A 12888-nucleotide genomic window follows, 5' to 3' on the forward strand; every position below is an offset into this window, starting at 1 on the left:
TCTGTTTAGTTGTACATGCTTTTTTCTCGTTCCTTTGCTCAACACAGAAAAAGAGCAGGGTGGCAGCTCTCGGTGGAAACCAGGGGAGAGGCCGCAGCCTCAGGCATTTCCCCATTGTTTCCTGAAATGGAAAAATCACACAGACATGTTAGGGTCTTGCTTTTCACAGCTTTTTCCATGGCGCCGTCACTCTTCCTGACTGGAGACAGGGTGTGATTACAGTAAGCCGATCACCCCAGTTGCGGCATGGGAATAACACAGGTAGAGTGTATTAACCATCTTCTAGAGGGACTATCATATATTTTCAAAATCTCCAAGTCTTCAAAGCTTTGCCTGTTTTTTTCAGCCAGATAAATGTTGTTTCTGCAGATTGATGTGGCGCAGCGTCATCTCGTGGCTGGCTGGTCCCAGCTGCAAACACGTAGGGATCCTGTGGGGACATTTAATGTCATACCCCGTTAGTTTCTTACAGGAATTCAGGTAGGTTTGCTTTTCTACTCTTGTTAGAATATGCTTCCCCCAACAGAAATGTGATCTTTCTAATTCAGTGCTGTTAGCAATTTATTTCAGCATTTTCTTCCTGGTTGTATTAATGGTCAAAAATGCCCTCAAGTCAAGATGTCTCCCACAGTTGTGTAGGGAGCCGTGCTCCACTGGCCAGGGTGACTTCAGAAAAGGTCTTTTCCAGCTGAACATCTGGGACTCCTTGAGCTCCAAAGAGCTAAGGGAAGCAGCTAAGTGAAAAGTCCAAGGTCAGACTATTTCAGATTCTGCAGTTAATTTCCAGGTGTGGATCTGGCAGTTGCTGAGCAAAAGGTCTCCTGCTCTTTCACTTTCCTTGTCTTTTTAAAAGCACCAGAAACTTCACCAAAGCCCAGCGAGCAGCAAGCTGCGCTGTCGCCTCAGCCAGTGTCACCCTCCCAGCACAGCTGTGTTGCAGCTGGACTCAGAAAACTGCTGACTAGGTATTTTTTCCCCCAACATCACTCAGCAGAGCATGGATCACTTCACCCTGAAACCATTCCTCATCTACAAACTAAGCACAGGGCATGCGCAGAATAGCTGGGAGCTGGTGGTCGAGTTGGCAGGAGAGGAGAAGCGTGGGAACTCCCCACATCCCTGCCCGCTCCCGTCCACTCCTGTTCCCAATTCCTTCGCTGGCCAGAGGATGTTGCTGCAGACCAGAGCAAGGCTGGGCGTGCTTTGCCTGGGACGCAGCTGGGGCTATACGTCCCGTTTGGTACCTACTGACGCGTTAGGTAAGCTAGCTTTTAAATTTTTTTTGCCAGCAATAACTCCAGCTGTGGGTTCATGAGAGGCTGCTTTCAGCATGATGACTGGCTTAGCCACCCACGTCATTTGCTGGTGTCGCTGGAGGGTGCTGCCCTTCTGCTGTACCAGCTCAGCCATCTGCAGCTGTGCTGCAAACAGCATCTGCGACCGACGTGCTCTGGCTGACATCGCCTTCCTCCCCTCCAAGGGGGGGGTTTCTTTTCAGCTCAGACTGGTCCCCTGGTCCAGGTCACGGGCTGTTTGTGAGGAGGGATTTGGGAGCGGCAGAGGCAGGGAAGGAGGCACTGGCTTACATCCTGCAGAAAAGCCTCTGTGAAACCACAGCCTGGCAGAGCAGCACTGGCAGGGGACCACACTGCTCCCCTGTAAATGTTTTAGGTGACTCAGTCACTCTCTAGGCTCCCTTGTACATGACGGGACTGCTCAGGGGCTGTATCTCTACTATGTTTCAGGGCTGTATCTGCACTGGTAAATGATACCACAGCACCTGCCTGGCATGGGACAGTGATGGTCTGCCCCGCTGAACTGCTAGTATGGTTTTGGCCTGGGCCAACTTGCAGTCTCCCAAATAACGCTTGGGCATGGCTCAGGGGCCAGCACAGGGACCATCCCCAAGAAGCAGCTTGAATTTGGCCACCCAGCTTTGGAGACAATGAGGTTGAGACTATAGTTGACGGGCTTCAATGCAGCTCGGGGACAGTTCAGAGCCCCCGAGGGTGCACAGCTCCAGATGGCCCCACAGCTCCCAGGGGAGGGTGTTCTCATCCAGCTCACCCGCAGCTGCCAGCGCTGGCAGAGGGAGAAGCGAGGGTGCTGGGGGGTAAGGGCTGGCAGGACGGGTGGAACACCAGCCACAGCTCACACCATGTTGGGGGGAGTGGGAAGCTGCACCCCAGGAGTGCTGGTTCATGCACACTGTGAAGAGAAATAGCTGCTGCTTCCAGCTCTCTGCTCCGCCTTGCTCCAGGAGCCGCTGCCCTAACGTAAAGGGTGGCTGAACTGTGTGTGCAACGGGTGTCAAACCACTCCACCTCACATCTCGTTATGTTAAATTAAGCCTGAGTACATGCTGGGTGAGCTTAATATCCAAGCCTTTAAACTTGGAGGAGGTGGCGATGTGGGGTGATGTGGGGCTTTGTAGCACAACAGACCCCAGCATGAAATGCCTACGCTGGGAACAAGGTGCAAAACAAGGAGACACGCTGCAGTCTGGATGAGTAATAAAAAGATGACTGCAAGCTGCAGAAAGGAGAAGCTGACTTCATTTATCTCTTAACAGGGTATAGGCCGACGAGGCCAGCAATTACTTATTTAGCTGTAGGATAGGAACCCGTAATATTAAAGTGTCGTGACGTGCACATCATCTTAACCCGCATAAAGAGCTAATACTAATTATCTGCTGAACTTGCAACATATACATGACAGCAATCCCGAGCGGGCTGGGTGGGGTCGGTTTTTATTGTGTCTCCCTGCCTGCGACAGCCCCTGCTCCGCACCCTGCCTGGCGCGTGGTGTCACCCGGGCGTCGCGGAGCCGCGCGCTGTTCCCTCGGGTGAATTAGGAGCAGCTCCTGAAGCACAGAGGCTCTGACGGTGGTGGAAAGGCAGAGGCTGGAGGTGCCTTTTGTTTTCACTGCCCCCCCAGTTTTTTCTGATGGATTGGATTAAATGTTGGTAGAGATCCACCTGTGCCAATGCCGAATTCTCTTGGGAAATAATCGTTGTTGCTGACAGATCCCTTGGAGAAGGTGGGAGCTGATTTTGCACAGAGAAGCAGATTTTGCTAACCAGAGCTGCTCTGTCCTGATGACTAATTAATTCTGTCTTCCACCCACACAACACGTACAGCTCGTAATATGGAGGAGTCAGCCACAAGGGAGGAAAAAAGACAACCTACTGTACAATTCAAACCCCTCCCTAAACTGATCCAAACCCATCCTTTGCCCAGAAGTGTTGGAAGCTGGGTTCTCTCTATGGAAAGAGCAGCATCAAAGCACTCATGGAGAACTGTATTCCCCTTGGTGTTGAGGATGAATGATGTTCTTCGCCTGGTAGAAGGAAACCGGGGCAGCAGCAGTAGCCTGGTGGGTGATGGGGATGGCGAGGACAAGGGCCTGCGTGGTGGGGTGCACTCCCAGGAGGAGTCAGCCCTTGGAGCTCAGCATGGCATCCTCCTGGCACTGCCGCTTGCTCTTGTCGCTTGTGGGAGATTGCCAAGAAATGATGCTAAATAACCAGGAGGGAACTCTCTTCCCTCACCATCAGCTTTCTCGCTTGGACCCAGGAGCGGTTTCTAGAACAGTTCAGACTCTTCCAGAGAAAACAAAGTATTGCCAAAGAGCGGGGGCTCTTCTGAAAGGAAGTGGAGTGCCTTTTGACAGGTATCAAAAGATGTTACAAGTCTTTCATAGCGATTTAGTTTGTAATGTTAAGCAAGCATCTAGGACATGAAAGACTGTGGATACCAGACACCTTTCCCAGCTCCAGAAACTGAAGCTACTTAGGACTCACCTGGAAGAGGCATTGACCCAGTGCCATAAGAGAGGTGTCTTTGCTGCAGCCCCACCTCACCTGCTTAAGCATGGGAGCCAAAGGTGACCAGGGCAGCACAAAGCCCACCCAAGAAGCAGGGAAGAGCTGAACAGTTTGCTGCCAAGCACCTATCTGCCTAGCAGAGTCTGAGACCACTGTGTTTAAACCTCAGCTCCTGTCCATCCGCATGTGAAGCAGCTAAGGAAGGACTGTAGTGGAAACATCTCCTCTCAAATTAAAATCAGGTGCCATGCAATAACAGTGGACACCCAGGTGGACATTTCTATCCAGCAGACGGCTCATACAAGCCTGACTGATACCAACTGATTTAAATCAGCGCGAAACTGTGCATGAAGCCATCTTCCCTGTACCGGCGCTGCCTATAGAGGGGCAGCTGCCCTCTACAGCTCCCACACTTACCAGCACCAGTCCCGTGCGCTGCTGGACCTCGAGGCAGCACAGGTTTGAGCTATTTCAAGAGCAGATACATGATCTTATTGAGGAATCGCTTGATCCCATCCAGCCCCTCAGAAGCACCGCACAGCAGATGTATAGGCGACGGCTCTGAACTGCAAGCTTTTCCACACCTCTCCCTGGTTCCTTTGCTTCCCTTTTCTCTTGTACAGAAAAATATTTTCCTCCTTTCCACGCTGATGGAACAACTTTTCATTTCTATTTTCTGGAAGCCAAGTCCTCCCTTTGGTTCTGTGTGCTACCCATTTAACATCTGTTAGTGTCATCATGAAACTCAAGGCAACTTGTATGAAGGAGGCCCACCAGCTTCAGGACTGCAGCTCAGAAAAAATAACGGCAAGCTAAAACAGGTCTAGTTTTGTGCAAAGCCACAGCCCTTGTCCCTGTTCCCCTCCCTTTCCCCGTAAGAATACACTGAGGAAGTGGAAAAAGATGAAAGTTATATTCTTCTCAGTAGCATCTGGCTGCAGGGGGTTCATTTTATTACGGGTCCAGCTGGGGGCTCAGACAGACACAGGGTCCCATCATCTTCCCATTTTAAATGCCGTTAGGTTTGGCTTTGGTTGCCTGCCTTGTGTCCCATTGGAAACCTGGGGGCTGCCAGCATGGGGAAGGTGGATGTTTCACTCCAGATGGATCATTGCAGGGAAGCGGCTTTGTCAGGTGAAAAGAATTGGGTCCATGTTGCCATAACTTCCTTCTTTAGCAGGTATTTTCATACTGCTACCTGTCAGCCGGCGGGGCAGTGCGTATTCATGGGAAAACTGGGAGGTTTAACGAGTTAATGTTTGGTGATTTCAGTTCCATAGCCTGCAGCCACCCAGGTGCCCTGAACACTGAAACAGAGCTAGCAGAAGGGTGGTTAGTAAAGGCAGACTCTCTTGTGCCTGTATTGTCTCCACAGAGGTTGTTTGGGGGTTTAAACCAGGGCAGGCATGGCCTACTATAGACAGAAAGAGGTTTCATAGAAATAAAAAATGGTTTGGGTTGCAAGGGACCTTTGAAGGTCATCTAGTGCACACACACACCCCCCATGGGCAGGGCATCTTCCACTAGATCAGGTTGCTCAGAGCCCTGTCCAGCCTGGCCTTGAATGTTTCCAGGGATGGGGCATCCACAACCTCTCTGGGCAACCTGTGCCAGTGCCTCACCACCCTCATCGTGTTAAAGAAATTTCTTTGCCTTAGGTTTCCCGCAGCAGAATCTCAGACGTCCAATCCCAGGGAAAAAAAAATAATTTAACTGAGTGGTACAGCAATAGGAGCAGCTCAAGCTGGGTGCCTCCGAAGAGGGACCCAGAACGAAGAAATCCCTGGGTATTTATACCCTTACAATCTGTGCACCCGTTCTTCACGTGCCTTGCACGCGCCTCTTGGTCCCACGGCAATTTCTGGTCTGGGCTCTTCTTGTTCCTTATTGGATTCTTTCTCTGACTCCAGACGGGCTGTTAGCTGTTCTTATCTGGGCAGGTTGCAACTTCTGCCGACAGTCGTGGCCTTCTTATTTTCCAGTTTGCACTGGTCTGAGGGCCTTCCTTCACGTAACTAACCAGCAGTTCAAGTTCAACTTTTCTAGGCGGAAGTTTGCAGCTTGCGGCCTAAGGCTTCAGCAACTTGAGCTACTCATGCTAAGCAAAACTATTCAGACAAAAGAATACAGTTAAAAGTATTCAGTTAACTAAACTTAATTTGCAACCATCATAAAAAACTTCTTCCTTATATCCAACCTAAACCTACCCTCTTTCAGTTTAAAACCGTTGCCCCTTGTCCTGTCACTACAGGCCCTGGTAAAAAGTCTCTCTCCATCTTTGTTATAAGCCCCCTTTATATACTGAAAGGCTGCAATAAGGTCTTCCCGGAGCCTTCTCTTCTCCAGGCTGAACAACCCCAACTCTCTCAGCATTTCTCCATAGGAGAGGTGTTCCAGCCCTCTGACCATTTTCATGGTCCTGCTCCAACAGGTCCACGTCTCTCTTGTGCTGGGGACCCCAGAGCTGGACGCAGGACTCCAGGTGGGGTCAGAGCGGAGTAGCGGGGCAGAATCACCTCCCTTGACTTTAAAGCGTTATAACTGAAATACATGACTTTTCTTCTTTCCCAGGCTTTGTCAACCAGAAGCCCACCAGGCGCAGAGAACAACAACGCTGACCATCAGTGAGTACCTTTGCTTTCATTATATCTTCGGGGGGAAAAGCAGCTGAAACAAAGGGAGCATAAAGGGGAAAACTATTCCTGCATGCCTCCCACTGTGCAAAAGAGAGGTGGGAACGGTGTCAAATAGTTTATAGCCCTAAATATTCCGTCCTCTACCTGTTTGCCAATTAAAAAAAAATCCTGGAGCTGTGCTGCCTGAAAAGATCCAGGCTCCAGCTCAAGTACAGTATAGAGATCCATTCCTGGTCATGAGCAATGCAGAATTTAGTAGGATGTCCACATGTCACAGAGGCACCCTGAAGGAGCTTGTGAAAAGCTGGGGAGGATTGCTCCAACGAGTAGCTCAGGCCCTGGTTCACCCACAGGTCATCTGTGGGCTCTGCAGCATGTAGAAAAGGAGGATAACATCTCTTTGCTCCCCAGGAATCATAGGAGGAAACCCATGAGGCACTCCCATGCTACACCAGTTAGAGACATGAGCATCCCTCAGGGACAGGGGAATGGTAGGGACCTACTGCTCTGGGTGTCAAACAAAAGAAATCTCAAATCTTCCTTCCACACACAAAAGCTACCGAGCAGACTGTGCCTCCAAGTCTGCCTGCACCAAGAGTGATGGGAATAGTTTGATGCATGTGTTAAAGAAACCCAGATGAAATGAAAAGGCTTGAAAAACCATCTTAAAATATCATCTCCTTACGCTAAAGAGCGACTCTCTTGAACAGCAAGCTCTCTCTGACTGTCATCCAGCCCCTCTGCTCCTGCAGCGCTCGAGAGCAGACTAACCTGCAGATCCTGGCCGTCGGGCTGTGTGACCTACTAACGCCCAGCAGCGCTGCTGGATGTGACACGAGAGCCCAGGCGCCAGCCGCCATCCTCCCTCCTTCCCTCCCTCCCAGCTGGAGAGGCTGCTGGTTCCCGGAGCGCTCGGAAAACACGTCTGTCCCCAGCTTTCCTGACAGCGAGGCTCGTGTGGGCACTCGCGAGGGCTCTGGGCTCTCCTGGGCTCTCCAGCATCCTCGATGAGCTTTGGGCTATGAGGCGACTGAGCAGTCTGCTTGGGGGGTGCACGCCCAGCCCTGCCGCAGTCCCCACCGAGCTCCCCAGCCCCAGGCTCTCGCTGCCCCCCATCCCCTGACAGGGCTTTCCTTCTCCCTCCCTCTTTGACATGCAAAGGGAAGACCTGGGATGGCAGAAACTGGTTTCTGATCAGGCATGACAAGGCAGGAGCTTATTTTCATTTGGATAACGTTTGCTTTGTACCCACTGCAGAGCCCCGTTGCGCAGCTCACGTGTGAAGTGCCTGTACTGCCTGCGATAAGCAGGGCTGCAATTTCTGCTGGCAAGAGCTGCATGCAAACATCTTCTTTTAAATGGTCCAACACCCAGCAAAACTGCATTTTGAAGAAATCAAATCAAGCCCCAGAAACAGCGGTTAATGTACATAGATGTCTCATCCTTCACACTTCTGTGGCTAGAATTATTCTAGATAAACACTCATATTACAAGCAGCAAAAATCAGCCTTGTCTTGATAGGAGTTGCTGACTGAAGAAATTCCCATAAAGCCAATTAAAGAAGAAATAAATGTCAAGCAGGGAGAAAAAAACCCCTAGTATTAAGTCTCCATATCTATCTGCCAAGAGAGCAGTCACACGAGATAGATGCTGTAGTTGTGCACCTCCGGTACTGCAAATATTCCTGTGTGACACCACATAAGCATCTAAACCAGGCCCTAATAAATACCTTCGATGCGCATGGGGACACAGCGGGATGTGTTCCTGATTGTGCTGTGTTACCTCTCTTTCCCCCTGCAGTTCTTTTGTGAACCGCTCTCTAGTGTCTGGTAGTGCACGGCTGGGATGACACCGCCCGGGAACGCTGTAAGGATCGTCTAATTGCTGCCAAGGCTCGTGTCACTGGCAAAGTTACCGGGGCGTTGTTTTGACCCATTTTTCAGCTGCAAGGACTTGCAGAAGGCATTTTAATGATTAACCCTGGACTTTCCCATCCTCAGCAAAACGGTAAAAAACAGTGGCCTAGACTCACCCCAACCCAATTTTCAGCCACTTAACTCACATTTCTACCTAGGAGCTTGTCACCCTAGCCACCCATCAGGGATATTGTCACCAGAGCCCGCAGGCAGCTCTCCCCACACCCCACAGCTGCCTGACTCCAGGGACTCGGCACTGGCAGCCTTCCCCACTGCTGGGGAGGTTGGCACACCACCCCCAGCGTCTTGCTCAAAGGTGGGGTTTGCTCACTTTTGGTCTACTTTTGCCCTTTGCATTTCCTTCTCCTCATTACATAGTTCATTGTCTTTCCATTACAAAAAAAAAAAAAAAAATTCCTCCTTCCCTTAATAATCTTTAAACACAGAGAGGCCTTTAGCTGAAATGGAGCATATTTCTTCCTTTCCTCTTTCCTAAATTGCTTCGCTCTAGCCCCTTAAATCACTTTTATTGCTGCTTTCTAAACTCCCTCCAAGCTGTTAATAACTTTTTAGTAATGAGATACCCAGAAGTCTGCACAGTAACTTGAAGGAGTTGCATTGGCCTTTTTTTTCTTTGCTGTCCTACCATGCTGCAAATTCCCCACTCATACACCTTTCAGCTAGCTGTTTCCCTCTCAGCACTGCTCCTTTCCAGGTTTCCCTCTCCCTCAGAACATTTGGGGTGTGAAAAATTTTCCCCTCAACATACTGACCTGTTATTTTCCAAATGGGAAAGTCTAACACCCCTCAGCTGCATTCAGCATGATTGCAAGCCCTGATCTGCAGCCCTGGCTGCGCGTGGATGAGGCAGCGAGGGGCCTCCCCTCCCGCTGCAGCAGCTGGAGGAGCGCAGGAGCAAGCTTGTGGTCCACCAGCTCCTGTCCTGCCCACGTCCTGCGCTCGGGATTTCCCTGCCACAGCCTCTCACTTAATTCCAGGACCAGCAGAAACAGCTGCACCAACATGCCTTTGAGATCAAGGTTCAGGCTGGGAGGGCCTCAGGAGGTCTCTAGTCCAATCTCCTGCTCCAGGCGGGATCAGCTGTGAAGTCAAAGCAGAACGCTCCCGGCTTTGTCCCATCAGGTCTTGAAAGCCTCCAAGGATGGAGCCTGTGCAAGCACAGCCTGTTCCTCTGTCCTCAAGGTGCAGAAGTTTCTCCTCTTATCCAGAGAGAACCTCTAATTTTTTAATTTATTTCCATTTTTCCATGTTAAATGATACAGAACTTTGCCACAACACTAGAAAGAAAGAATATGAGCGGCACCTTGCTTTCCCTTTGCTCTTGAAATAAACACAGCCCTCTTGATTCCTCTCAATTCTGGGATGTGCATGGTAGGTGGGGTTTGCTTTTGTCTTTTTAAAAGCACATCTACGTTTCAATGAGTTCCAGTTTTACCTGGAGTTTTTCTCCCATGCTTGGAGGTCACCGTGCAAGCCAAAGAATCAAGAATAATTAACAGTGGGAAATTACGTAACTGCTAATAGAAACAATGACTCTTCTGTGGGCCTGCAAGCAAGCTGCCAAGAGCTCTGCCTCTAATTCATCACGTCCTATAAAATTAGTTTAAGGATTGTCACGGTGCGGAGTTTAAATCAATAAATTGTGTGTTTAAGTCAGATTTCTGCATTTCCTTTTCCCAATTCTTGCTTTGTAGCTGCCGATGTATGATTCGAGCTCTTGGACTTTTATCTTTCTTCCCAGCTCTCGTTTACTGCAGTGGGAAGCAGATTGCTTGCAGTCCATCAGAAGGAAAATGAGTAACAGGAATAAGCAGAAGAGTCTACCTGCTAAATCCTACTTGCTGCCAGTAGAACTTGCCATCAAGGGCACAGGGCAGCATAAATAAGTGTAGGACACCCACATGACCCAGCGGCCACGCCAGCTGATCACCCAGTGGCTCCAGGGAAAACATCAAACTATTTCTTACAGGCAGGGGACACGGCGTTAACACAGCTAGGTCAGAGCAGCTGGCCTGGGCAGAAGCCTTTCTGACCTGGACAGATAAGAACAGAGGGAGGGCTGCATGGGTGCCGTTTGCTGCGCAGTGACAGCGGCAGGAGACTGGCTGCTGCCTCGTTCAGGAGTGTTGCTGATGCTCCCTCACCCAAGGAGAGCAGTTCTCGTCTGTCAAAGACAGCTAAGGGCTTATGAAAGCACTTCCCCTATATAACAATGTTTCCTTAGAAAAGCATCTCAGGGCTCTTTTCTTCGATTCTGATTCTACATTTACTTACCTGCATTGGGGCAGCTCCTGTGATTTCATCTAATAAATAGGTCCTCAGTTTCTTCACTAAAGGATGCTAATGACCAAATTAATCCCAGCTACAAGACCAAGGGTGAGATAGATCTCATCCTTAGAGAAATGGTAAGTCAGTAGATGCTACATAATGAGTCTGGGACAGATTTGGAACCATGCTACTGGATATGAAAACCTCTCCTCTTTGGCAATCAACCAAGCGCCATACAAAACCATTTCTTTCTTGCTTATTTGTTCTCCACCAGTGGATGGCCACAAAGTAAGCCCACCAGTCTCGGTTGACATGGCATGGCAGAGCACTTTACAGTTTGGATGTACCAACTCAAGTCTCCACTTAGCTCTGCACCTCACCACGACCTCCATTTCATAGAGCCACGTGCCCCAGCTTCCAGAGATGACTAGCCTGACGGCCCGGCTTGCTCACCTCCCAGTTCTCTACAAGGTCAAGGAGGAGCGCTTGCTTGTCAGCCGCTGTCTCCCCTCTTGAGTCCTGGAGGGCAAGATCAAGTAGACTTATTTGGTAGCATGAGCTAAAGCAGTCAAAGCTTGCAGAAGACTTTTTACTGTTCTCCCTCATGCAGGCAGGGACAGATTTCCCTTGTACCCAGCATAAACCACTTCTGATAATACCAGTAAAACCCATACCAGTTCCCTTTGAATCGTAGATCACTTCCCACTTGCGGGAGAGTTGTGCTGATGTGAAAAGAAATAAAAGCCATAAGAGCAGTTTGAGGTAGCTGCGTTCATATTTTGGTTGAAACTCAAATCCCTTACAGATACAAAGAAAAAATCCCTTTCTCCATAAAACCTTAAAACTCGTAACTAGCATAAAGGTTATGCAGTCCTTTAGCTGGGCCTCAAACCTAACTCACCAAAAGGTTCTGGGAGTTTGACCTGGAGCATTGTAAGGGCTGTACTGTAATGAACTCGCAGACTAAAATAGATGCCAAGTGATAGCAAATGTCAGCAAGCGATCTGCCTGTGGGGTATGGGAACTAGACGTGACAGAGTATCTGTGTCTCAGCAAGCCACGTGCAGCTCGATCTTTCCGTTCACAAAAAAATGAAGTAAGGGTCATCTTGTGTCTCTCTCAGAACACCAATAACTCATTCTCTTCCCCGGCAGGTGCCCACAAAGGAACAGCAAGAAGCCGGCAGGTCAGTCCACAGTGTCATATGATTACTCGGAGGAGGAGCTCATGGCAAGCATCGAGCAGGAGTACTGCCGCTGAACCCAACCCCACGCCACAAGAACTTCAAGCACGTTCCTGGAAGCCCAGCTGGAGCAAAACTGCTGCTGACAAAATAACACCTCTCACAGCGAGACGGCACAGGAGAGGTGGGTGGCGAAGGGAGGTGAAGCGTGAGAGGCAGTGCAGCTGCTTGGGAAGCATGGGGGAGAAAGCCCTCCTGACCAATTCTGAGTGAGAGCGTGAAGATCGTCACCAACTGCTGATTTCTGATCGGTGCCACTGTAAGAGGGACCAATTCATCTTGCAAATCAGTATTTAGAAGCTCATTTCTAAATGGTATTTACAAATTAAGACATACTAGAATTGAATTGTCATCCTAGAAGTGTTGAGACATGATGCTTTGAAGAAAGATCTTGTTTTGTCTTAGCAGATGAAAAATGCAGCAATATAATTCGATTCAGATCTCACTTAAGGGGGTGTTGCATGAAATTCATGTTCCTGCCACTTAAAACAGGCCAAATTCACTCCTTGTGCTGTGCAAGCCTCCAGGTCTGAATTTGGCACTGCCTCTTTGAATGTGGTCCCCAGCATGGGATGTAAGATGAAAAGGGGAGTGAGCCTGCTATCCAGTACATAGGCAGTGTCATCCCAGAGTTCAAATCCCACCACTTAGGCAAACAAGGCTCCTGGGAGCCAACAGGGAGCATAGGATTTGTACAGTCCCTTTGGGGCAAGATGCCAGTATCCATGTGGCACCTGGGGCTCCTTGGTGTGGATCCTCCAGTGAAAGCAGGAGGCATGTCCCTGGTTCTGCCTTGCTGTGGCCAGCGATCATCCATCTTTAGAGAGACTTACACACTATTGCAGAGCAGCTGTTTGCGATCAGTTTTCAGAATTACCAGTCCTGGCCTTCCCATTTATTTCTTGTAGGTAACCTAGAAGAAAAATCACTACATTTTACCATTAGCGGACTGCAAAGTAAAATAGAAAGTCGGCTCT

At 49.5% G+C, this 12888-nt stretch overlaps 1 long non-coding RNA gene across 1 annotated transcript; it reads left to right on the plus strand.

Annotated features, from left to right (window-relative positions):
* The first annotated feature begins 1144 nt into the window (after nucleotides 1-1144).
* On the plus strand, nucleotides 1145-12888 carry LOC140649972 (uncharacterized). The gene is made up of 3 exons (XR_012041810.1): nucleotides 1145-1259; nucleotides 6399-6451; nucleotides 11823-12888. It is a non-coding gene; the product is annotated as an uncharacterized lncRNA (long non-coding RNA).

This window comes from Ciconia boyciana, chromosome 3 (assembly GCF_034638445.1).
Source record: "Ciconia boyciana chromosome 3, ASM3463844v1, whole genome shotgun sequence".
Taxonomy (NCBI): Eukaryota; Metazoa; Chordata; class Aves; order Ciconiiformes; family Ciconiidae; genus Ciconia; species Ciconia boyciana.